The sequence below is a fragment of the Callorhinus ursinus genome, unplaced genomic scaffold (genome assembly GCF_003265705.2).
Source record: "Callorhinus ursinus isolate GAN/ISIS: 27379988/994484 unplaced genomic scaffold, GSC_fseal_2.0 scaffold4, whole genome shotgun sequence".
NCBI classification, from domain to species: Eukaryota; Metazoa; Chordata; class Mammalia; order Carnivora; family Otariidae; genus Callorhinus; species Callorhinus ursinus.
In genome coordinates, this window is record NW_027397066.1 from 21,027,525 (window position 1) to 21,050,985 (window position 23,461).

A 23,461-nucleotide genomic window follows, 5' to 3' on the forward strand; every position below is an offset into this window, starting at 1 on the left:
GGGTGCGGGCGTGAGTGCGGCCGGGCGCGCGGGGCCCGCGGGCGCCGTGCGGGTCGCGCGCCTCTTGCGCCGCCGCCCGCGGGCCCGGCCTCCTGGCCCCTCTCAGCTTTGTTCCCCCAGGCGGTCGTCGCCTCCTCGCCGGGCGGGTGTCCCCGGCCCCGGGCGCTTTGTCTTTCCCCGCTGCCCCCCGCGACTCTCTACCCCGGGCCCTTTGTTTCACCGCCTTGGGCGCTTTGTCCGACCCGTCGCGCCCCGCATCCCTTTTTCATCTCCTCCCCTCAGCTGTCCTTCCTCCCGTGCCCCTTTGTTGTGCCCTTCGCTGTTCCGTACTTCAGTGACCTGCCACAGCCCAGGCACCAGATTCTGTCTTTTAATTTTTCTTCCATTATTTTTCTCACGTGTTTTCCTCTCACCTTTCTGTTTGGTACTTGATCACTCCCAGAGTCTTTGTCTCGCCCATTCAGTGGCTTATTCGCTTGGCACCCCCTTCCCCTCCCGTCATCGGTTGATTTATCCAGTACCCACGGAGTGTGTCGGCTGAACTGTCTCAGCCGCGGGGACTCCATCTGGTGCTGCTTCTGCGCGCAGACAGATCCTACGGTTTGTTGTTGTTTTTGTGGGTCTTAAAGAGGCGTGGGGATACTTAGTTTTCTCCTCGGCGTTCCGCACCCTTTTCTCTTGGGATTGTGTGTACGCACACGCGCGCACACACACACACACCCCTTTCTCTCGGGATTACAGTGTCTCCAGTTTTCTTCGCGGTCTCTTTGGGCCCTGTTTTGCTTGGAAACGGTAGCCTTGGAAAAAGATCTGGTCTCTAGGTTATTGCTCTTCCACCCCCGCCCCCTCTGCCCTTAGGCCGTTTCTGATGGCCTAGGCCAAGGTCAGCTGTCGTAGCTTTGCTTCTGGGTTACCTGAGGGTATTGTAGGAAGGTTAGAAGAGGTGCGAGGTTTTGGTTTTGGTTTTTTTCTTTTGGGTTTGTGAGACTAGTTTCAGGTATCCACATTGGCTATTCATTTGGTACGTGAATAGTAGTAGCGTGAATTTTGATGTTAAAAACTTCTGAATATTCGTGGGGAAAATTTCAGCATTTTCTAGACTATAGGTCTGGAGTTAGTTATTTTACCAGTAATTCCTGCTGCTAAGGAAAAAGGGAGGCATCCTGCTTGGGAGTTTGATATAAATGCTTTACTTTTTCTTAATCATTAGATAGTTTATAATTATGTGCTTTTGCTCTGTAGATTTGTGACAACCCTTCTGTCCATCTTTGGAGTTGAAATGAGGAACACGCTTAAGAGTGCAGTTTCTGGTTGATGAATACTGCTTCTAGAATCTTTGTGGAATGCATTAATCAAATGCAATTAAAAGACATTTAAGTAATAGTCTTAAGTAAGGTAAAGTCACTTCTAATGTTAAAGGAGCTTTAAATTGTTCAGAGTGCTTATTGTTATGGTAATGTAAAAACTGGGAGTTGTGTGTGGCGGGGGGAGTGAGGTGTGGTGTATTTAAATAGCCTGAATATTCTGGTGCTGGGGATAAGAAGTACTCAATTTACCAGGATTACTAGATTGAATATATTCTTCAGAAGTTGTTTTTTTCCCCCTTACTAGTTGATCACTAAGTTTGGAAGTTGTGTTACCCACAAAATCATTTGGAGTGTCATTTGCTTTATAAACTAAAGTTCTACATAAAGTGCTCCTAGTAGAGGATGTACAAGATTTAGTGTGAGGAATGTTGTTAAACATTTTTTTTTTTTGAAGGCTGTGATTAGAATTAGTAGTTTGATTTTAATTAATGGAAAATCTTTTTTCATAATTGATATGTGAGGGTTTTGTGAAAATTTGCAGTCTGGGTTCCATGAGTGGATTTTACTCATAATCATTTGTGTCCCGTACTTGTTCTTTGAGCATAATCATTCTTTTGAAGGTAAAATCTTGAGTACGCTTTTTCTGACTCTAAACAAAAGCGTAAATATGGTGTAATAATGGAAGGTATTTTGTTCTGACTTGTACATGTAGGAATGATCACACAAACATAAAAGCCACTTTTACAAACCGTGTTGTGTTTTTTGTTTCTAAATTCAATTAAGACCTTTGTTTTGTGATCATATAAAACATTGCTTTTACTAAGTTATATCAAACAGCAACATATTTAGAAACATACGGGATGAGTTATGGTTGGGACACTTTCATTCTGATTATCGACTATTAAAGCTTTAAATTTATTGTCCATGCATATTGCAGATGGTGGGTGTGCAGAGTGTATTTTCAGGAACAAAATAGAAGCTCACTTGTGGTATTTTCAGATCTGTTCTTAAATATGCTTTATATTAGATTATTTAAGTAGTTAGGTTTATTAAAAAGTTACCTATTGTCTGATAACAACAGTTTTCTATCAGTGTCTTTAAAAGGGTAAGATAAAAAATGGTTTGGGAGAAAAGCCACTCTTGCCAGCTGTACTTCATTAAATAATCTTTGGCACTCTGGATGGATAAGGTATTAGGGAAAAATGGTGTGTTTGAAAGTTCTTACAAATCCTAATTCTAGGATTGGGTCATTTTAAAAAATAAAGTTTGAAAACCTAGGATGTGGCTTTAAAACGTTTTTTGCTTCCTCCTAATACTAAATTTCATGTTATTTCAACTAGGGGCAGTATTTTCTCATGGATTGACTAAAAGTTGTTATTCTTGGCATCTGGCTTTATGATTATTTCCAAGTTACTCTACTTCCCCTGGGCCAATTTCCTAACTATGTAGTAAAATGGGAATTGTAATAACTTGCCACATCTGCACAGGATTGCTGTGCCTTAGGATTTGCAGAGAGCATCCTTGGATGAAAGGTGTGGTTAAAGTCTAGGAATTGTTACTGAAATAAGCTGATGTGAAGTAGGTCATATTTTATAGGAAGTCAAGTAGGAGGTTATGAACGAAGTTCTTGGCAAGTCACAGTGGTGATAGTGGGATGAAAAAAATGAAAATATGTATTATAGTTTGGGTAATAAAACCAATCCTTTTTTTTTTCTCTGTAAGCTTGGAGGAGGGATAAGTAAAACAAATTACAGGGTGGTGTATTTGTTGTATAAGAGATTGAAAATCTGTCAAACTCAAGTAATAACACTGTAAAATTATGGAATGCTTTCCCTCTATTGATCTGTTTTCTGCATTTGGTGATTTTTTTAAAAGTTTTTATTTTATACACAAAATAATATGTGGGGTAGTATGTTTTAAAAATGGTGGCACAAAATGTTTTCATTAGACTCTAGGCCAAATCTGTTAATAGTAATGACTATTTTCAATATCCCTTGTAGTTTTTAATGCTTTGTCACTTGCTCTGAAGAATATTTCCAACAACTAAGGGCCATGATTTCAGGCCCTTCATCAAAGGCCCTTGGCCCTTGATCTAGGAAAGTGTTTTACGTTTAGGAGATGCTCTGTAGACACTTAGCTGAACAAACGAAACCTGTTGCTTCTGTGCTCTTGGTAGATGATACAACATCCCAGCTAAGTTCCCCAAGCTAGGTTTCTGGATTCCTCTCTTATACTAACCCTTCACATTTAGGCACTAAGAACTGAAAATTTTCCCTCCTGAAAATCTCTTGATTCTGTGTCCTTCATCCCTACTGCCACAATTCATGTTCTCATTTCTCTCATGGGTTAGTATAAACATTGGCAGCTTCCTTTTTCTGTTTGTAGGTTCACCTCCTTTATCCAGATTTCCACACAGTCTAAATAGCAAATCTGATCACTTCACTTCTTAGTTTAAAAGCCTTTCAATGGCTCCCCCTAGCAGCCTTCATTTAAAGAGGCAGTGGAGTAGAGAGTATGAGTTCACATTTAGGATTTAATCCGGACTGGGTTCCAGTTCTGTCTCTGCCATTTAAAACCTCATAATACTGACAAGTACTCTGACTTCTTGCGTTTTCCATCAATTGCAAGATAATTATTCTTAGCTCAGTGGGTCGTGGTGAGGATTGAATGCAAGAAAACATTTAGTAGGATACCTAAACACATAGCAGGTGCTCAAAAAATGTTAGCTAGCTTGGCATATAGGGTCCTCTATAACTATTTCATTTATTTTTTCTCTACCTGAACTATGTGCTTTTCTTTCCTTTAATATTCAGTGCTCTGGCTATATTTAAGAATCTGCAGTTCCCTGGATGGGTTTATCAGTTTAATGCCTTCCAGTACATGAAAAGTGCTGGTATTAGTGGGTTATTATTCAAGACTTAGGTCTGACGATATTCTAATGGGATCTTCCAGGCTGGGTTCAGTGCCCCTTTGGTGTGTTCTTAAAGGACTCAGGATAATTCTCTTGGAAGTGTCATACTAAGTTGTAATTGTCACATTCAAAGGCTTTTCATTAGTTACCTGGTAGCAGATACCATTTTTTTCATAATCGTTTACATATTCTTATACTCAAAAGAGTGTCTAGCACATGGTAGGGACTCGGTAAAAAGGTTTTTCGAACAAATGACTCAAGAGTACTTTGAAACCTTGGCGCAGCCTGGTTCCTGTAGGCAGAATTTGATGTACATGGGAAGGTATTGATTCTCTAGGGAATTTAATCGCTGAGGTACCCACAGGAATTGATATTTTCAGCTACAGGCATTCTCATAGCCTCTGAGAACATTATAGTAAAATCTTAGCTAGAAGTTCCTTTTGGATTATACTATATTGTTTGTACAAAACTGTTAAGTTTAAATTTCACATTTTGTTTTTTGTATGGTTGACCAGTGTTTCTCAAAGGGTTCCATTATTTTTACATGTTCTAAGTCCTTCTTAGATGCATAGGGATGTACATTAAAACTTAAGCCTCTGTGGACTGCTTCTTTTGTGGGGGGAGCCATGCAATGGAACCAGATAATAACCTGATAATCTTGATAATCTTCAAGAAGCCTCTGGAATTGTGGACAGGTTACGATTTCGGCAAGCTTCACGTTCTACCTCTGTATAATAGGGAACAGTAATTTTGTTGTATTTATCTGACAGGCATGGGACTATCAAGTAAGGTAAAATATGTTAAATTATAAAGGTCAAATAAAAATATTTAAGTGATTTGTAAATACTAAAGCACTGTATACAAATATTTTCATTGTAACAAATGGTTTCTCCTGCTAACCTTTCACAGGCAGTGTTCAAGATGGACTTTTTATTTTGTAACCTTTGGTTTGTGGGTCATGTTTTAGGAAGGCAGCAGTGTATTTAGTGCAAAGGACTGCAGCCCTTGAAATAGGTGCCTTGGCATTTTGAGCAGACATATTTGGTAAATTACTGCTCGACCATGGATGTTGTCATTGAGTCACCCCCCAACTTTGGGGGTGTATTTGTTGCTGCTGTCTTCTTTGCTTGGACAGCTGTAATAAAGTAGGAATGTTGAATGCCTGACTGCAGCCATCTTTCATACATCCTGCCCACAGTTCTGGATGCCCCTTAGGCCTGGCACAGCATCATGGTGTCACTTACGCCTCATTAGACCTGCTTCTGCTTCAGGGAATGAAATGATATCCTAGTAGTATGAAAAGGATAATGTGTTTCCTGAACAATACTTCTGAGGAAAAGCAAGCATTAGAGGCACTCTGACTTGGGTTGTATAATTGGTAGTAATTACCTATCTGCATAAATATTTGTGTAGGTTTGTTACGTTGAGACAGTGTATAATGATAAGCATGACAGCTTTTTAGTCAAATTGGTCATGTTCATGGCAGTCTTGGACATACTTGCACTATTTTAAGTTTACAAAAACAATGTAGAAACCACTGCTGCTTAGGTATCCTAAGTTGCAAAAGCCTTGAAAAATGCTGCACCTGTTGGATGTGAGCTGGAATGTACTAGAAAATCAAGTTGACTTTTTTTAACTCCCCTCCCACGCTTCCTTTTGAATATAGATTCAGTAGTTTTAACTTGGCCTTAGAGCTAATGTTTTTTCTGCACATTGTTAATTAGATGATAGAATTGTAAATGAATAAGTATATTTCTCATAAAAAGTTTATATAACCAGGAAAAATGTTTATCACTTTATGAAACCCTGTTATTTTTTATTAGCATGGTAAAGATTGTGTTATATAACTGCAATATTAGTTGCCTTATAAAGTATAGAACCAATGTTGTAGGGTTTTTGTCTTTATTATTATGAAGACTTCATTTTGGAACTAATTTTGCTCCAGACAAAACATACTAGCTTTCGGCTGGTTTGCATAACTGGAAGAAAGGTCTTTGTTCCCTTATTGGAGAACTGCAGACCCACTAAGATCTTGCCTTATTTTGCTAACATACCATTTTCTTTAATTTTTATTTTTTAAAGATTTTATTTATTTGACAGAAAGCGAGCAAGCAGAAGCAGGGGGAGTGGCAGGCAGAGGCAGAGGGAGAAGCAGGCTCCCTGCAGAGCAGGGGGAGCCCGATGTGGGGCTCGATCCCAGGACCCCGGGATCATGACCTGAGCTGAAGGCAGTCGCTCAACCAAATGAACCACCCAGGTGCTCTAACATACCATTTTTTAAAAAATACTATTTATTTGAGAGAAAGCGTGCACATGTCGAGGAGGGGGGCAGAGGGACCTGGAGAGGGATAGAATCTCCAGCAGATTTCCTGCTGAGCGGCAGCCCACACAGGGCTGGATCTCATGACCTCAGGATCATGACCTGAGCTGAAACCAAGAGTTGGATTCTTAACTGACTGAACCGCCCAGGCGCCCCATGTTTTTTTTGTTTGCTTTTTGTGTTTTTTGTTGTTAATGGACTTTATTTTTTAGAGCACTTTTAGGTTCACAGCAATATGGAGGGGAAGGTACAGAGATTCCCCATGTTCTCCCTGCCCCTGTACATAAATAGCCTCCTTCATTATCAACATCCCCCAGCAGAGTGGTAGATTTATTGTAATTGATAAACTTACATTGATACATTATTATCTTTTTAAGTGATAGTTTACATTAGACTTTGTTCTTTGCGTTTGGACAAATGTAAATCTATCTACCAGTGTAGTATCTCACGGAGTAGTTTCATTGCCCTAAAAATCCTCTGTGTTCTGCCTACTCGTCCCCTTCCCATCCTTAGCCCCTGGCAACCACTGAACTTTGTATTCTCTATAGTTCCCAGCATGTTTTCCAATCATTTAACTTTTGGTTTGAGTATGAGAAAATTTTTCATTCAAAAAATTATGTAGTTCTGTACAAAGCTCCTGATCCATACACCAACTGGAAGAAGCAGAAACATTGAGGTTCCCAGTCATGAAGGGAGGGGTTAAGGGAAATGCCTATAACCATGCCTTAGTGGTTCTCCTTAATTGCTTAAATAAATCCTCCTTTATAACTGCTTAAATAAAAGAGCTGTTTTAAAGAAACAGTTGTTGAGCACGTAATAGGTGTGATTGCTATGTTAGCGGTCTTATAAAGATGGCCAAGAAGTTGTCTGGTGAAGCTCATGATTTAGTGAAAAGTGCACAGATAATTATAATAAGGGAGATTATAAGTGCTCTAACATGTATAGTGCTGGGAACACAGGTGTGAATGATTATCTTAATTGGAGGAGAGTTCATAGAAAAGGTGAGAACTGTTAGGGGTGTTAGGAAATAAAACTGGAAAAGTGGTTGGGGCTTCTTGGAGGACCTTGAATGCGAAGTTAAGGGTTTGGTTATCAATCAGGGTTTGGGGTAGGAGGGCATTGAACATTGTTGAAGAAGTAAGGCAGGGTGTAATCAGTGTAAAATAGATTGCGGTGGATGGAGACCATAGGAGAAATATAATCAAGGTCTCATCTTCATGGTAGCAGGCCTAGGACTAGAAAGAATAGAGCAGCTCTTTCTGGAGACAGGATGGTATTGGGAGCTTTGGAATCAGTGTGCTATAGATCTGTGGCTATGAGCATTTCACTTAATCTGTCTTGCCCTTGTCTGAAAAATTGGAGAAGATAATACTTCGTGGAATTGGTGTGAAGGTTATATGAGATACGAGAAAATGCCTAGCTCAGTTCTGGGAGTAGCAGCTGCTCAATAAATAGGTCCTTCTCTTCTCCTTATCTGGAGCAGAATTTAAAGGATAAGATGGGGGAGCAGGGAAGGGTGGAAGGGAAGGTGGGGGGAAAAAACCAAACGATAAAGCTGGGTGAAGTAATTAGAAATGGGAAAGTCTTGAGTGAGGTGAGCAAGTACAGGAGAACCTGCATAACAGTGCTTTGTTTCTTTTAGCTTTTGAACAAATGCTGAATACTTAATTTGCATATTTCTGTAACCTTTTTGCATACTTTTGTAACATTTAACATTTTTCTGCAGTTATATAAATATATCTGAATTGAGTGTGCCTCCCTTTCTAAGTCTGATTTGTCAGCCACCTCTGTTAAGGACAGGATCAATATTTTACTTATCTTGCATAATTATGGCACAGTTGTTAACAGCCAGAATGTTATTTGCTAGATGAATAGGACTTGAATGGATTTAATATAAAAACTTGCCACTAGGTGGCACTTAGTCTAAGTGATAAATCTGATATTCAGCATAGATTAGTTTTTCTGAGAACCATGGTGAAACTGACCTCCTGGATTATGGTCTGCTTTCTGGACCATAGTTTTTGAAGTGGAATATGAAACATACAGCAAATAGAAAACTCATAGTATTGAAAAATAGAAAAAGCATAATGCCATTACAACATGTTCTGTAGAAAGAAGCTGAAGGGAAGCTCAGTGAAATTGCACAAGTGACCAAATTCCCCATCTCTAAATGTATAGACAGTGAAGCTTGGTGGTTAGATTTTAGGCGATGGTTTTTATGGTTAAAGGAGGAGACTGTAGGAATTTGTTTTTTATAATGAAAGATGATGATGAGATACGGTTTGTAAGGATACTAGACTGATTCTAGGTTATTTACATTTTGGTGTATTGTATTCTCCCTTTAACATACCACAGTATGTAATTATATCCAGTGTGACAAATGTTATAGATTATTAACTCTGTTAGATTAAGGAAACTTCAGAACTGGAAAAGACCTTGCTAATCATGTGTTCTAAAGTAACTACTTTTTTTTTTAAGATTTTATTTATTTATTTATTTGACAGAGAGAGAGAGAGAGAGAGGGAGAGAGAGCACACGGGCACAAGCAGAGGGGAGAGGCAGAGGGAGAGGGAGAAGCTCGATCCCGGGACCCTGGGATCATGACCAGAGCCGAAGGCAGACGCTTAACGGACTGAGCCACCCAGGCGCCCCTAAGTAACTACTTATTTAAATGGAGGCACAGATGGACTGAGTAATTTCCAGTTGGCTAATGGCTGAGACCCATTCAGTGATTGAGCTGGGACTAGTTCCAGTTTGCTTATTGGGGAGAGACTTGTGCTGGTCTTTTTTCTGTTTATACCACTCTTCTGCTTTTTAATGTTACAAGAACTTTGCTTTGTCTTTTTTTTTTTTCCTGTGAGTGTGGACTTACACCAAGAATACAAATCTCTCAACCCCAAGCTTGGTTTGGGGCTGCTGCCAGTGTTGCTTAATAAATGGTCAGCTCTGAGCCTGCCTCTTCTTTCCTCCTTGGCTGTTTTCCTGTTCTTGATGCTGCTTGTGTTCTCTGTCTTATATTTTTGACTGACCAGGATGGCTTCTTTTAGAACACATTTGTTCTCAGTGCACACTTATCACCCACTCTGCTTTAGTTGTCCCTACTCCAGAACTGCCTGGGTTCTGGCTCACCTGGCACACCCCAGTCCCTGCCTCTTGCCTCCCTAGCATCTTTAGTTCTGCCACTCGCACTAAATTGCAGCTGGTTGTTTCCAGAGCCTCTGTTAGAGAAAATGGAAGGACAGAAGAAGAGATTTAGAAAAAAAAAGACCGTCATATAGGGAAGGAGGCCACAACTTGAGATTTTACACTGGAAGATGTACTCATTTATGAACCTGGTGATTTTTATACAGGGGTTTTTTTAGCGTATATGTCAGGACATTATTCCCTAACTGTGGAATTCATTAGATGTGTTGTATCTGTCATCTGTACTTAACCAAATGTCAAGGAAGTGAATTAAATCCATTTCAGCAGTCCAAAGATAGTATTGATGGTTTTAGTAATTTACTTATATCTTAGAATAATGTGTCGTCCTTTGATTAAATGGATAGTACTGAATTAGTGGGAGTTGCCACTTTACTACTCTAACGTTAAAAAAACAAACTTGGTAGCTGTAGCTTTCAAAGATTATTTCCCAGTTATTGGTAAACATGCCATTTTTCATCCTGGTCTCCCCTCGCAATATAGGGGAAATCCTTTTACATATAGGATTTAGGAGCATATCATTTACTTAAGCCTCATTTCTAAGGATGTAACTCCTGAAAGTTGTCAGTTGGTATATTAAGTATCTTAAATGACATTAGAATTTAAATTAACACAGCTTAGATGTGCAATTGATTTATTTTTTTCATCTCATTTTTAGCTTGTTTTTCTAATTGAGGCAAGTGACTGTTGATGTGGAAGTTTTTCTCAAGGGTTAATTAATGTCATCTATAGATACTTAGATGATTTTTTTCTGTTGGAAAAATGTATATAAGAAATTCAAAAGTTATTTAAATATATCATGGAAAGTCAGCCACTGTAGTCTTCACCAGGAAATTAACTACTGTGAACAATTGGGAGTATAGTCTTCAACTTTTTTTTTTAGTGGAAATGCTGACATTCTGTTTATTGTCAGTAGTTTAGCAAACATATTAAGGGGTTTTAGGGAATTGACATTTTGTTAAGTATCTTCTGAGTCTTCAACTACATTGAGGGGAAATAGTATCTCCATTTTATAGATAAGAAGTCTGAGGGTCAGGTATTTAGTAATTTAACTCAGGTTCACGAAGCTTTACTTCTGCCTCTGCCATTCATTGCCCTCCCTGTACTGACAGAGGTTTTGTTTTTCTATACCTAAATGATAAACACCTGAAAGCTTCCAAGCTCTCTCCTAGGTGGCAAGCAGTACCAGAGAGAATTCTAATAAAGACTTTAAGGAAAAGGGGATTATATTAGATTATTACTTTAGATGAAGTATTAGGTTTACTGTTTATTTTAAAAAGAAATGTATATTCTAGAAATGCATTCAAAGTTAGATTTGACTATGTATTTGTAACCATATTTTTCTGATGAAATGTTTTTTTCTTATTTTGTGTAATAACTATTTTCCAAATGATACTTTTTGTCAACTTATATGAAGTATTTTTTCCTAGTGTTTCATTTGTCATTCAATTTTATTGTCTTAAGTGAGTTTAAAATTTTTATGTAGTCAAATTTGTAGTTTTTCCTTTGGTTTGTGTTTTGCTAAGCCTTCCTCACTCCTGAGATTATGAAAGCATTCTTTTGTTTTTCTTTTTTTTTTTTAAGATTTTATTTATTTATTTGACAGAGAGAGAGAGACCGCGAGAGAGGGAACACAAGCAGGGGGAGTGGGAGAGGGAGAAGCAGGCTCCCCACTGAGCAGAGAGCCGGATGGCGGGGCTCCATCCCAGGACTCTGGAATCATGACCGGAGCTGAAGGCAGACGCCCAACGACTGAGCCACCCAGGCACCCCCATTCTTTTGTTTTTCTTATAAATGTTCTTTTATAATTTAAAAAATGATTTATCCCTTTAACCCTTCTCGGAGGTTTTTGGTTGGTTGGTTTGTTGGTTGGTTTTTTTGCTGTGTTATGTGATGTAGGTTTTGACCTTACTTTTCCTTTAGAACCAAATGTGTTATTTTCATATACTCAATTTTTTCTGTCTTCTGTTGTATAGAGTTGTGGTTCTTAAAATGAGATCCTTGGAGGGCAGCAATAGGTTAACTTGTTAGAAATGTACATTCTTTCACTCCACCCCAGAGCTCCTGTCTCTGAAGCCCTGGAGGAATAGAGTTCAGTCTAGTTCAGCAAGCCCTCCAGGTGATTCTGATGCCGGAAGTTTGTAAATCACTGTGAGAACTCCTCTTCAAGGAAGGGCAGGCCCTCTACTTGTGCCCTGGATCCCATCCCTTCTCAGCTAGAGTGCCATGGATCCCATCCCTTCTCGGCTACTCTAGACATTGGAGTAGCCAGCTAGCCTTCCCTGTCTCTGGTCTCAGTTTTTACCTTTCTCTTGAAGCATCCTTGACAATATATAAACATGCTGTTGTTTGCCTGGATTCCACACTCCCCTTTGGTTTTGTTTCTCCTTTGCCCTTTGCCACAAACTTCCTGTGGAGGGTTCTTTCTGTCTCCACTCTCCATTCCCTCTAAACCTACTTCAGCCAGGCTTTTTATCTCCACCACTCAACAAAACTGCTCCTCTCAGGGCGCCTGGGTGGCTGAGTTGTTAAGCGTCTACCTTTGGCTCAGGTCAGGATCCCAGGGTCCTGGGTTCGAGCCCCTTATCATGCTCCCTGCTCTGCAGGGAGCTTTTCCCTCTCCCTCTGCATGCTGCTCCCCCTACTTGTGCTCGCTCTTTCTCTGTCAAATAAATAAATAAAATCCTGAAAAAAAACCAACAACCCTGCTCCTCTCAACTTACCAGTTCCCTCTATGGGTGAATGTAGTGGTGAGTTTTTTTCAGGTGTTATCTGACTTGATCAGCATTTGATATCTTGGATCACTGCCTTCTTATTCAAATATTTTTTTCATTTGGCTTGTAGGATACCACAGTCCTGGGTAGCCACCTCGCTGGCACCTTTTTCTTGGGTCTCCTTTCTAGTACTTTCTCATTCTACACATTTTTCCTGCTTTTTATCCCACATTCTGTACTCCTTCTTGTTTTATTTTTCTCACTTGCATGTATCAGCTTCTCACGATACGTATTCTTTGCCTTTTGATTTTGTCTTTCTCTGCCCTACTAAAATAGAGTGCTTGGTACGTAGATGATAATCAGTATTTGTTGAATGAATGAGTGAACCAGTGAAGTGTTGTAGCAACATCACTTTTTGAATGCTCTTTTTCTCACTGATCTGAAATCCTGCTTATATTCCTGTATGTTAAAAAGTTTTATGGGCCCCTGGTGTTAGTACAGATTCATCTAATGTGTTTTAAATATAATCTGTTACCTGAATGTGGTTCAGTAGCCTTGAGATCTGTTGTTAAATTTAGCCTTTGCCATTGTCTGGTGTGGAAGGTAGTAGTATTCTGTTCTATAGAAATTTAACCAAATTTACCTGTGGGAGAGTTGGAATTCAGACTCATGTCTCTGGATTCCAATTTCATTGTGATGAGCATCTTCTAATGACTGTGTAATCTAGTATGTGATAATGCTACTGAGCATTCTTCCTCTCCACAACCCCCCCCAAATTCAAGATTAACCTTTAGTCATCTGTCTGCGTGATTGGTTGTGCTCTCTAACCAGAAGATCCCCTTCCCTCAGTCTAGCCAGAGTAAACATCTGAGACAGGAGGATGAAGTTGAGCAGGGAATTGGTTTATGTGGGATTTTTTAAAGTAGACTTTGTTTTTTTAGAACAGTTTTATGTGGGATTTTTGTCTCTGCATTTCAGTTTATGATTTTGAAAAAAAGGTTGTAGAAAAAAACACAGGTTGGAGGTCATGAAATAGGTTCTCTTCAGTAAGAAATTTTGGTGATATCTCTGCTTCATTTCTTTTTGGCGTGAATAATACCTCTTTGATCTAGGCCTTAAGTTAAACATGATACTGTATGTGTCAGAGAACTCAGAAAATAATTCTTGTACTGTAACCAAAAGTATTGCTATTGAGAATGACTTGAGTCTCATGCTTTTGGTACTCTAGATACGTTCATTCTTTATATTATACTGGAGTACTTTTTAATTTTGTTTTATGTCAAACTGTTTTATAAATGTAATTTTAAAGTTTTTGCTGCAAATGTTGTTTTTCCAAGACTGCAGCTGTGGATGTGGCTTAAAAACTGATGAGCATCTACAATGACGAGTCTTTATGGAGCAATGAAAGGCTGCTTACAAATTGTAACCACGGTTGAAATGAATTGTGTGTTTGTTATTTGTGAATCCCTAAGGGTAAATGTGTTTTGCGAGGGGTGAGTTAGGATAGTACAAACTGAGAGTGTTTCTGTTCTGGTAATCTTTGGAGCAGTCATTTCTGCTAGTGCTCTTTCTTATGACTGAAGGAATTTGGAATATTTTGCTTGACTACTTTGATGATTGTTTCTTTAATCATACTATTCGGATATATTTAAAGGTAAATTGTAATTTTAAGATATTTTATTGACATGGTTTCTGTCATCAAATATTTTTACTCTCAACAACTATTGTGTATAATAGCTCTTGTGAATGATCTTTACCTGTGTCTACTGTCTAAAACCCTTAAGTGTTGTGTTGTTTGGAACTTAAGTATTTTCTGTTTGGTATGATTAGCTCATACATATCAATAGTTTTAGGCACAGTGCATATACTCATTTTTATTTCAAAAGCTTATGGTTTTAATAAGTTACTGAACAAGTTCAAATAGTTAACTCTTAAGTTATTAAAAGTAGTTTTACTCCAAGATATTAAATACCACATCTAGAATTGAGCTACAAGAAATAAAGGAGTTGTGGTATTTTCTCTCAAAATATCTAGAAGATAAATTTCTCAGAAGAATTCTAGAAAATGTTTATTTTTTTAAAAAAAAGGAGGGGTGGAGAAGTGACATTTGGAACAAATGAGGATCTGTGACCAAAAAAACCCCACCACAGTAATATGTGGGATTATGGCCAGTATTTCTGAATGTCTTAGGAGATATATATATTTGCAAATCTCTGAACTATTGGGGGCGCTTGGGTGGCTCAGTTGGTTAAGCGACTGCCTTCAGCTCAGGTCATGATCCTGGAGTCCCCGGATGGAGTCCCACGTCAGACTCCCTGCTCAGCAGGGAGTCTGCTTCTCCCTCTGACCCTCTTCCCTCTCGTGCTCTCTATCTCTCATTCTCTCTCTCAAATAAATAAATAAAATCTTAAAAAAAAATCTCTGAACTATTTATATATTTAAATCATCATAATAGATTCACTTTACTTTTAAAGGCAGTACTTAACATGCTTCCTGATCATAAATTGTTGACTATTGAAGATACTCAAAAATATGTTGTTAAAATTAACTTTTTTTGTTAAATTTCGTCTCATTACTCCTAGTAATAACATTTAAACTTTGACAGTAACATCTGTTCCTTTATTGTGTGGGACATGTTTTTGGGAGGATTTTATGCACGTTAAAAATAACAATTTTTGTGAATTGTAGTTGTTTTCTGTAGTCACTTTTAGATACAAAAGCATTCTCTGTGAGTTACCTCTGATTATTCACAACCAAATTTTAGTAGAGCAGATGTAGACTCCCAGTGGAATAATTAGCCAAAAAATATTAGGGGTTAGAGAGCCCTTTGTGTAACATTTAATTTCTTGGCCAGTTTATATGAATAATTAGTTTTGAGGCAGTTAAAATTTCTTCTCTTGGGATTTCACAGTTGTTACAGATAGCTGTAATCACCAGGGAAGTAGAAATAGTATTTCCATCAAACAGATGGCTTTCCTAGCCCTGGTCCTTAACACTGCCTGCTGAGGTTCATGTTTATGTTGGATGATTTCCTAATCACACCTTTTGAAAGATCACACCTGGTAGCAGAATATGATGCAGATGATAAAATGACTTAGTGAATTTGAGAACTTATAAAAGTTGGAAGTATGTATAGTTCCCACGCTCCTGGGGAAGGTAATCTGTTTGTGTTAGAGAAATCAGTGTGGCTACTAAGGCTTCAGCTGTCCTTTCAGGGATTCCTTAGCCACCTCTTCCACTTTTTTGACTTTTATTAGCTCTGACATCAGTGTGCTATTTTCATTTCTGTCTGGTCAGATGACCAGCCCATCCAGTGCTTTGAGGCACTGGGAGTTTTTGTTAGGCTTACGGATAGGTTTCTATTGTGTATGAGGAAGATTTTCAGAGAATACAGTGATGTAGGGGCTTACAATTATAAAATCGCATCTTTTTTCAGCTCTAATGTGAAGCTTTTGTGGAGATTTTACTTGTTACTATGAGGATTATCTTTCCCCTTCTGTTTTCTTTCTGTTGGAAGTTTCAAAACACGTGCACACATGTATTAGAGATTCACATGTATACTTATGCTCCTGAAATTTCAAAACCACAGTCAATATGATTCTAAGAACTTTACATTTGTAGGCTATATTTACTCAATAGCAAGAAATGTTTGTTTTTTGAAGTCATTTCTTAATGACATCTGGAAGAAAGCCAGTGATATTTTGGAGATAAGTGAAGACAGTGCCTTTTGGAAAGCTAGGGCAGGGCTTTACTTTTACTATAACTAGTCAGGGCAAGTTGTAAGAGTTACGGTAGATCGAGCTCAACTTTTGGAGCTATCAAAAATTTGTCAAGAAGGAAAAAAATTCTCCTGCTTTACACAGGTTGTCAGGGCAGGGTGGTGTTGCCATTTGTTGAGATGAGATGGCACTGAGCTAAATGGCATAGTAAAGGAGTTAGTGTTGGGAGAAGTTTCTGGTTTTGAGTGTGTTGAGTTTGAGGCCCTTGTAAGAGATAGATGAAGATATCCGGTGGCCAGTGATGTATGTGTTAGTTTTGTGGTTCCTGGAGCTCAGGAGAGAGGTCAAGGTTGGAAAGACATACCTGAAGACTGTTGGATGGTAATTAAAATCTTGAGAGTGGGGCAAAACCTCCCTGGGAGAGTTGGAGTTAAGCAGGGACAAACTGCTGGTGAGCACCAACATTTAAGGAATGGGTAGAGGTGTGGAAACCAGTGGAAAAAAACTAATAATAAAAGAGGTGGGACAAAACCTAGACAGTTGTAGTGTCACAAAAATGAAGAGAGTACTTTTAGAAGGTGGGAAAATTAGTTGCATCAGATGTTGGAAAGAGGGCAAGTGCTATAAATCCAAGTGTTCACAAATTTAGTATTTGAAAGACCTTGGTAAGAACAATTTCAGTGGAGTGGTGGGAGCTGTAATATGGTTTGTCATGGGTGAGGATGTGGGGACAGCTCTTTCAGGAGCAATGGCTGTGAACTTGGTGTGAGTGGAGCCATAGGTGTTGTGATGGTGCTTTTAAAGGTAGAATAGGCTTGACTTGTTTAGATGCCAATCAGAAGGAACACAGGGAGGGAAGGGATGTTAGATTGAAATTCTTTGGGTGCTTTTTAAAAGGGGTTTGTTGGGGAGGCGGGCGCACATTCAGTGATGCTGTGACTATGAGGACATTCTTAAATTTGACTCTGTTAACGTCTCAGTCTTTTCACAGTGACTATCTCATTTTAAGATTGAGATTCTTTATTGTTTTTCTCCTGAAGAGATGGTGTTTATGCTTGATTCTTCCATATTTTTTTTTTGTTTGGTGTCTCTATGATTCACTGAAGTGGTGGATTTAGTCAATTTCTGTGAAGCCAGAGAAGGTTGCGTGTCTTTGGGGGTCTTTATCCATGCACTTCAAGAGCTGTGTGACACATGCAGCAGTTCTGTTTTGTACTGTGTCACAGTCTCTAGACTTCTGATTGCTCCTCTGTGTCCATAGAAAGTTAACATGTACCCTGGTATTTGTGAATGTGTATTTACATAATTGTGTAATTATAGTGAACTGTTGTACTTTAATAATGGGCACATCAAAATGTGTACAGGATAAAAATGAAGTAAGGTCTTAAAGATACTTTAATAGAATGACAGAATCCCTTTTTATCTTCACAGGGTGTTTTTTAGTGGCACCACTGTACTTAAAGACCACTTTGCTATATTTGAAATTGGGAAAGTGTGCATAATACACTTTATTACTTTTTAAAATCTTGGTTAATTTTTGTGATAGAGTCATTCAAAGGGCTAGATTCAAAATCATTTTATTTCTGTACAAATCAGGTGATTTTTCTTAGCTGACAAGCCATTGTTTACCTTAAGTGTTTTTAATTTTACAAAAATAACTTCTAGAAAGCATACTACAGGAAGCTGCTTGTCTTCACAGGAAAAGTAATCAATTTTGGGACATTTTTGTATAAGAAGGAAGAGTAACTGTCAAGTTTCACAACCCCTTTAAGTGCTTTGCCACCAGATAAAGAGCAGACCTCCCTGTGGTACAGGACATTTTCATGGTTACTCCTTATCTCATGAAGATACATTGTTTTATAAAACTGGCCACATCTATAACATTTGGTAGTACTTTGTGCCATTCTGTCATCATGTTGGTTGCTTGCTAATGAAAGATGAAATGAATGAATTCTTGTGTGATGGGATTTCAGTAAGCTTTTTACAGGAATCTTCTTTTATTTTGGGTAAAGCAGCCACTCTCAGCAGATAATGCTCCCACTGATTTTCCATAAAATGCTTTTATTAAAGAAGCCAAAGAAGCTCCCTTCTGAAGACACTTTGTCTTTTTGTTCAGTGTTCTATCAGTTGGACCTGGAAGAGTGTCTTATGTAAAAGGCACTCAGGAAATATTTAACTGTAGAATGAATTTGCAGTTGAGAATATTTTCACATAGGTATTTTCTTAGAAATTTTTGCATTTCAGGGGCACCTGGGTGGCTCAGTCGTTGAGCATCTGCCTTCGGCTCAGGTCGTGATCCCAGGGTCCTGGGATCGAGCCCCGCATCGGGCTCCCTGCTCCGCGGGGAAGCCTGCTTCTCCCTCTCCCACTCCCCCTGCTTGTGTTCCCTCTTTCGCTATGTCTCTCTCTGTCAAATAAATAAATAAAATCTTTAAAAAAAAAAAAAGAAATTTTTGCATTTCATTCAGAAGTCAGCAAAGACTATAAACTGAGGCATATTAGAAGAACCATCTATACTACCAACTATATGGCAAATTTCCCACAGTATGTAATTTTTTTCCCTAATAATAGTCTTTATGCTTTTAGCAATGTTTTGTGTGTATATTTATATAGTAATTTACTGACAGAAAATACATTCTGGCTTATGTTCATGTTATTCCCCAAGTCATATTTCAGCCCTTTCTACTGTAGCAGGAAGAACAGGTCTTTCCCCGTGGTAGGTGGCTTCTTATCTTACACTGTTTTATAGGAAACCACAAGTAAAAGAGGCATATAAACTTATATAGTTAAATTCAGGGAAATTTTCCAAAGTTCTGAGTTGAAAGTCATGACTCTTTAACCTTGCTGGAGAGAAAAGAAATGACAACCTGTAGCAATGTGGTATGTGTTTAGGTAGTTAATTTTTTAAGTATCTTGCTAGTTGTGATTGCTTTATACTGTCATTTGCTAATATTTTCGGGGTGAAATTTATATGTAGTATGAGGTTATTATTGATAATAGATGTAAACCTAAATTTTTAAAAGTTATCTCGGTTATTTCTATCTTATCTTTGACTGTCTTGTCTCCTTTTTTTTTTTTAAAGTAATCTCTGTCCCAGGTAGGGTTCAAACTCATAACCCCAAGGTCAAGAGTTTATGTGCTCTATGGACTGAGCCAGCCAGGTGTCCTGTGACTGTCTTGTTATATTCTCATGTGATTAGCTAATGGTTATTTTTACTTGGTAAAGAGCGAATACTAGGAGGAAAGAGGTGCCCTTCTGCCATATATTTAGAGTGCTTGATTATTAGTATTCTCTTCAATGTCTGTTTTGTTGAGGAAATCATCCTAAGGCCTTTGTCTGTTTTCTGAGAGTTCAGTTCATGGAAGTAGGTAATTAGTGATACACCGAAACAAATCAGTCAGTGAGAGCACCATTACCGACCCTTCACATTGTGGGACATCTATTTCCTCAGGTTGGGATCATCTGACATAAAATAAGCTCTAGTGTTAAATTCAAAGATTTTTGAGGGTCATCTGTGTTCTAGGTACTAGGATATACCGGTGGACAAAACCAAATGATCTCTGCCAGTGTATAGAGGTTACATTTTAGTGAGAAGGGGTGCCTGGCTGGCGCAGTTGGTAGAGCTTGGGCTCCTGAGTTTGAGTTTACTTAAAAAAAAAAGTACTAAAAATACATTTTAGTGAGAGAGAAACAAAAAACAAATAAGTAAAATATTGAGATAAGACTTTAGAAGAAAAAGTTGGGGATAGGGAGTATTATGTCAGGAAGAGGTTGCAACAAGATAAAGTGCTTATGGAAGGTCTCACTGAGATGGTGACATCTGAGCCAAGAACCTCAAGGATAAAATGAGAATTGAGGCATGCATGTATGTGGGGGAGGAACATTCCAGCAAGTAGGAACAGCACTTGTAAAGATCCTGAGACAGAGCATGCCTAGATTACATACGGTATGTGAAGTATAGAGGAATGTCAGAGATGGCCCTGTGGGTTTTGGCCTGACCAATGGTAAATGCAGGGTTGCTCTCATTTGATGTGGAGAACAGATATTGGGTGTGAGAGTATGAGATGAGATGTATGCACAGTAATAATTTGTGTGGCTTCTGGATTTGCACGGGGACAGATTTAAAAATGTAGGCGGGTCAACTCTTGGTAAGAAACATGATTTTGAATAACTGTTTTACTCTAAATTGATAGTTAAGGAAGATGAACAGATTTGCCTGAGCTAAATGTAATTGTAAAGGAAAGGAACTTTCCAGGAGTTAACATGTTTTACACATTAATTTTGAATTACCTAAATAATTACTTGAAAAATTTTTGCTTTATTAAGGTGCATTACTTTTCTCCCAATGCTGTTGATTTAAACAATAGAGTACTATTACACAGGTTAATAGGTAATCTCTGACATATGAGAAACAAATACTAAAATAGATCAGGAAGTAGAGAAGTATGAAGTCCTAATATTTAGATCAGTGAGAGACAAATATTTAACCACTGTGATATAGTGATTTGTAAGAAATATGTATTTGGTCAGTCTGATGACTGCACTGTCTTTTTCATATATGTTTTGGTCTTCACCCACTGTGCATGGGTCACAGCTGCTACCCTTGGGATTTCCTAAGCTGTGAGAGTGATAAGGGTTTCTTTCTTGTGCTAATGAGATGACTTTTGGAAAGCACCTTAGGATGGGGGCTGGTTGCCAGGGGAGCCGACCATGTGTGATTAGAGGGTTGGAACTTTCAGTCCTCCTCCCCTCCTCACCACCTCTGCAGGTTGAATCAATTGCCAAAGGCCGATGGTTTAAATAAATCATGACTCTCTAATGAAGCCTTCAGTAAAACCCAAAAGGACAGAGTTCAGAGAGCTTCCAGGTTGAACACTTGGGGGTGAGGTGTTTTATGTGGGAGGTTTCACTTGGGAGAGTGTTGTGCCTGAAGAGGGCATGGAAGCCCTTTGCCCGTTCGCCATACCTTGCCCTGTGCATCTCTTCCACTGGGCGGTTCCTTAGTTATATCCTTTTGTAATAAACTGGAAATCTATTAAGTAAAATGTTTCCCTCAGTTCTGTGAGCTGAATTTGCAAATCAGTCAAACCCAAGAAGAAGGTTGTGGGAGCCTCCAGTCTATAGCTGGTCTGTCAGAAGCACAGGTAATAACCTTGACTTGCGACTAGCATCTGAAGGGGGGTAGGGGCAGTCTTGTGGGACAGAACTGTTCACTTGGGGGATCTGTCTCTGGGTAGTGTCAGAATTGAGCTGAACTGCAGGACATCCTGCTGGTGTCCAGAGAATTGCTTGTTGGTGTGAGAACCCCCCTCGCCATGTTGAAATTGGTACCAGAACCCATTTAACCACATACTTAGGTCTCCAGGTATCACTTGAAACAATTTTTTTTTAGATGTTTTATGTTTTGAGCAATTAATCAAGGCAACTGTATTTATTAAATATCTTTAGATGGCTTGTTTTCTCTACAAACTATGTTTTATCTTTGCTATGAGCTTTCTGTTTTGATAGTATGTTTTTATATTTGGAATTATATGTATGCTGGATAGAACTTACTGCCTTAGTTTATGCAATAGATTACTCAGTAGGGTCACTTTGTAATATCAGCTTCTCTAGTTAAGAAGGGAGGTATGCTGAGAGCCACTTTGGTGTGTGTGTGTTTGTGTTCCTTGTGTGTCTGCTTTGTCTGAGATCACAATAAGTTATTGCTTACGATATTGTTGATCTTTTTTTAAAGATCAACAAAAAGTCATTTAAATTGTTTTAAATTCAAAGTAGCATTAATCTCTGCTTCTGCATTTTTGTCCTAATGGTAGAAGTTTTAACACACATTTCATTGTTCTGTCTGTAGGATTGGCGTTTACCTCACAGCTTTTAAAAAATCAAAACCAAACAAAAAAACTCTCCATGGCATTTTATGAAGTCCGTATATGCAGAAGGTTCATAGGAATTGTTTTGTCTCATGCATACAGGAGTTTCTGCCACAATGCCATATATATCTTGACAAACCTTGAATTCTGCAAAATCCTGCCGTGAAAGTAATAAAGCTTATATTGGGGCATAATGGATGGGGCAGACTACTGAAAACCCATGGAACTCTGCTCTTGAATACTAACCCAAACCAGGAGCAATTCTAATAAAAAACAAAAGACTAGCTTTTGTGTACCTTGTAGTACCATCAATCTTTGGAGTCTTAAACCCTGAGCTCCAGCCTCCTCCTAGTTGTAGGTTCTAGAAGGGCACTGCTGGTAAGAGCCTATTTTCATTAAAATTAAAAATCTCATCCAAGATGTGTAGCCTTCTTCATTAATACATTTTTTGAATACAGGGGGAATTTTTTTTTTTCCCAGCTTCCTCATCTGCACAGGCAGCTTTGCCAAATAGGTGGAACTTAGCTAAAAGAGGAACAATTCCTGAAGCCGCTAAATCAACCACTCCTTGTAAGAAAGAAAAGTACTTTTGTAAATTTTCAGGTTTTTTTCCCATAAAATATTCATCTGTTGCTAAGGTTTTATCTCTAATTGTGAAAGAGCTTATTCCAGTTGCCTCAGAACATTAACATGCTAGGAAAAATTGTGTTATATGCCAACATGACTTCCTTTCACACCAGCCTCATCCCGCTATTTCCAGTCACCTAAGAAGTAATTCACAGCAGAGAAACCTACGTTGTAGAAGAACAGAGTTTATTTTTGTTCAGGTTGGATTTATAAAATTGTATAAGGTGACTGGCAGGTGAGTGTTAGTTTTGGAATCAGACCAGGCTTCGAATTCTGGCTCTGCTATTTAAATGTTCTTTTCTACAAGTTACTTTTTTTTTTTAAAGATTTTATTTATTTATTTGACAGAGAGAGACATAGCGAGAGAGGGAACACAAGCAGGGGGAGTGGGAGAGGGAGAAGCAGGTTTCCCCGTGGAGCAGGGAACCCGACGTGAGGCTCAATCCCAGGACCCTGGGATCATGACCTGAGCCGAAGGCAGACACTTAGCGACTGAGCCCCCCAGGCACCCGTTACTTGACTTCTTTAAGCCTCAGTTTCTGTATTTATAAAATGGGATTATTATACCTACCCAGAGTTGGTAGTAAGTAAATGAGATAATACTAGACAATCTTTCTTATGCACGAAGTTTAATAAATGTTAGCTGTTATAATTCACAATATTCTTCAGAGCATGACATAACATATACCACTACGAAGGTATATTTTCAGCAAGTTTTAACATTTTCAATAATTTTTACATCTATCAGTTTTATTTAATATAAAATAGGAGAAGACAGGATTGTGTTTTTACCA

At 38.6% G+C, this 23,461-nt stretch overlaps 1 protein-coding gene across 7 annotated transcripts in view; it reads left to right on the forward strand.

The window, feature by feature from the left end:
- RBPJ (recombination signal binding protein for immunoglobulin kappa J region) overlaps positions 1–23,461 on the forward strand; it is a 226,064-nt gene that overhangs the window by 112,226 nt on the left and 90,377 nt on the right. Inside the window, exon 1 of one of the 7 annotated variants that reach the window (XM_025887397.2) lies at positions 248–600. The exons of the other annotated variants lie outside the window; for them this stretch is intronic. The gene's annotated coding sequence lies outside the window, so the exon portion shown is untranslated. Of the gene's footprint in view, positions 1–247; positions 601–23,461 lie in introns of those variants that run through there. 7 annotated transcript variants of the gene reach the window in all.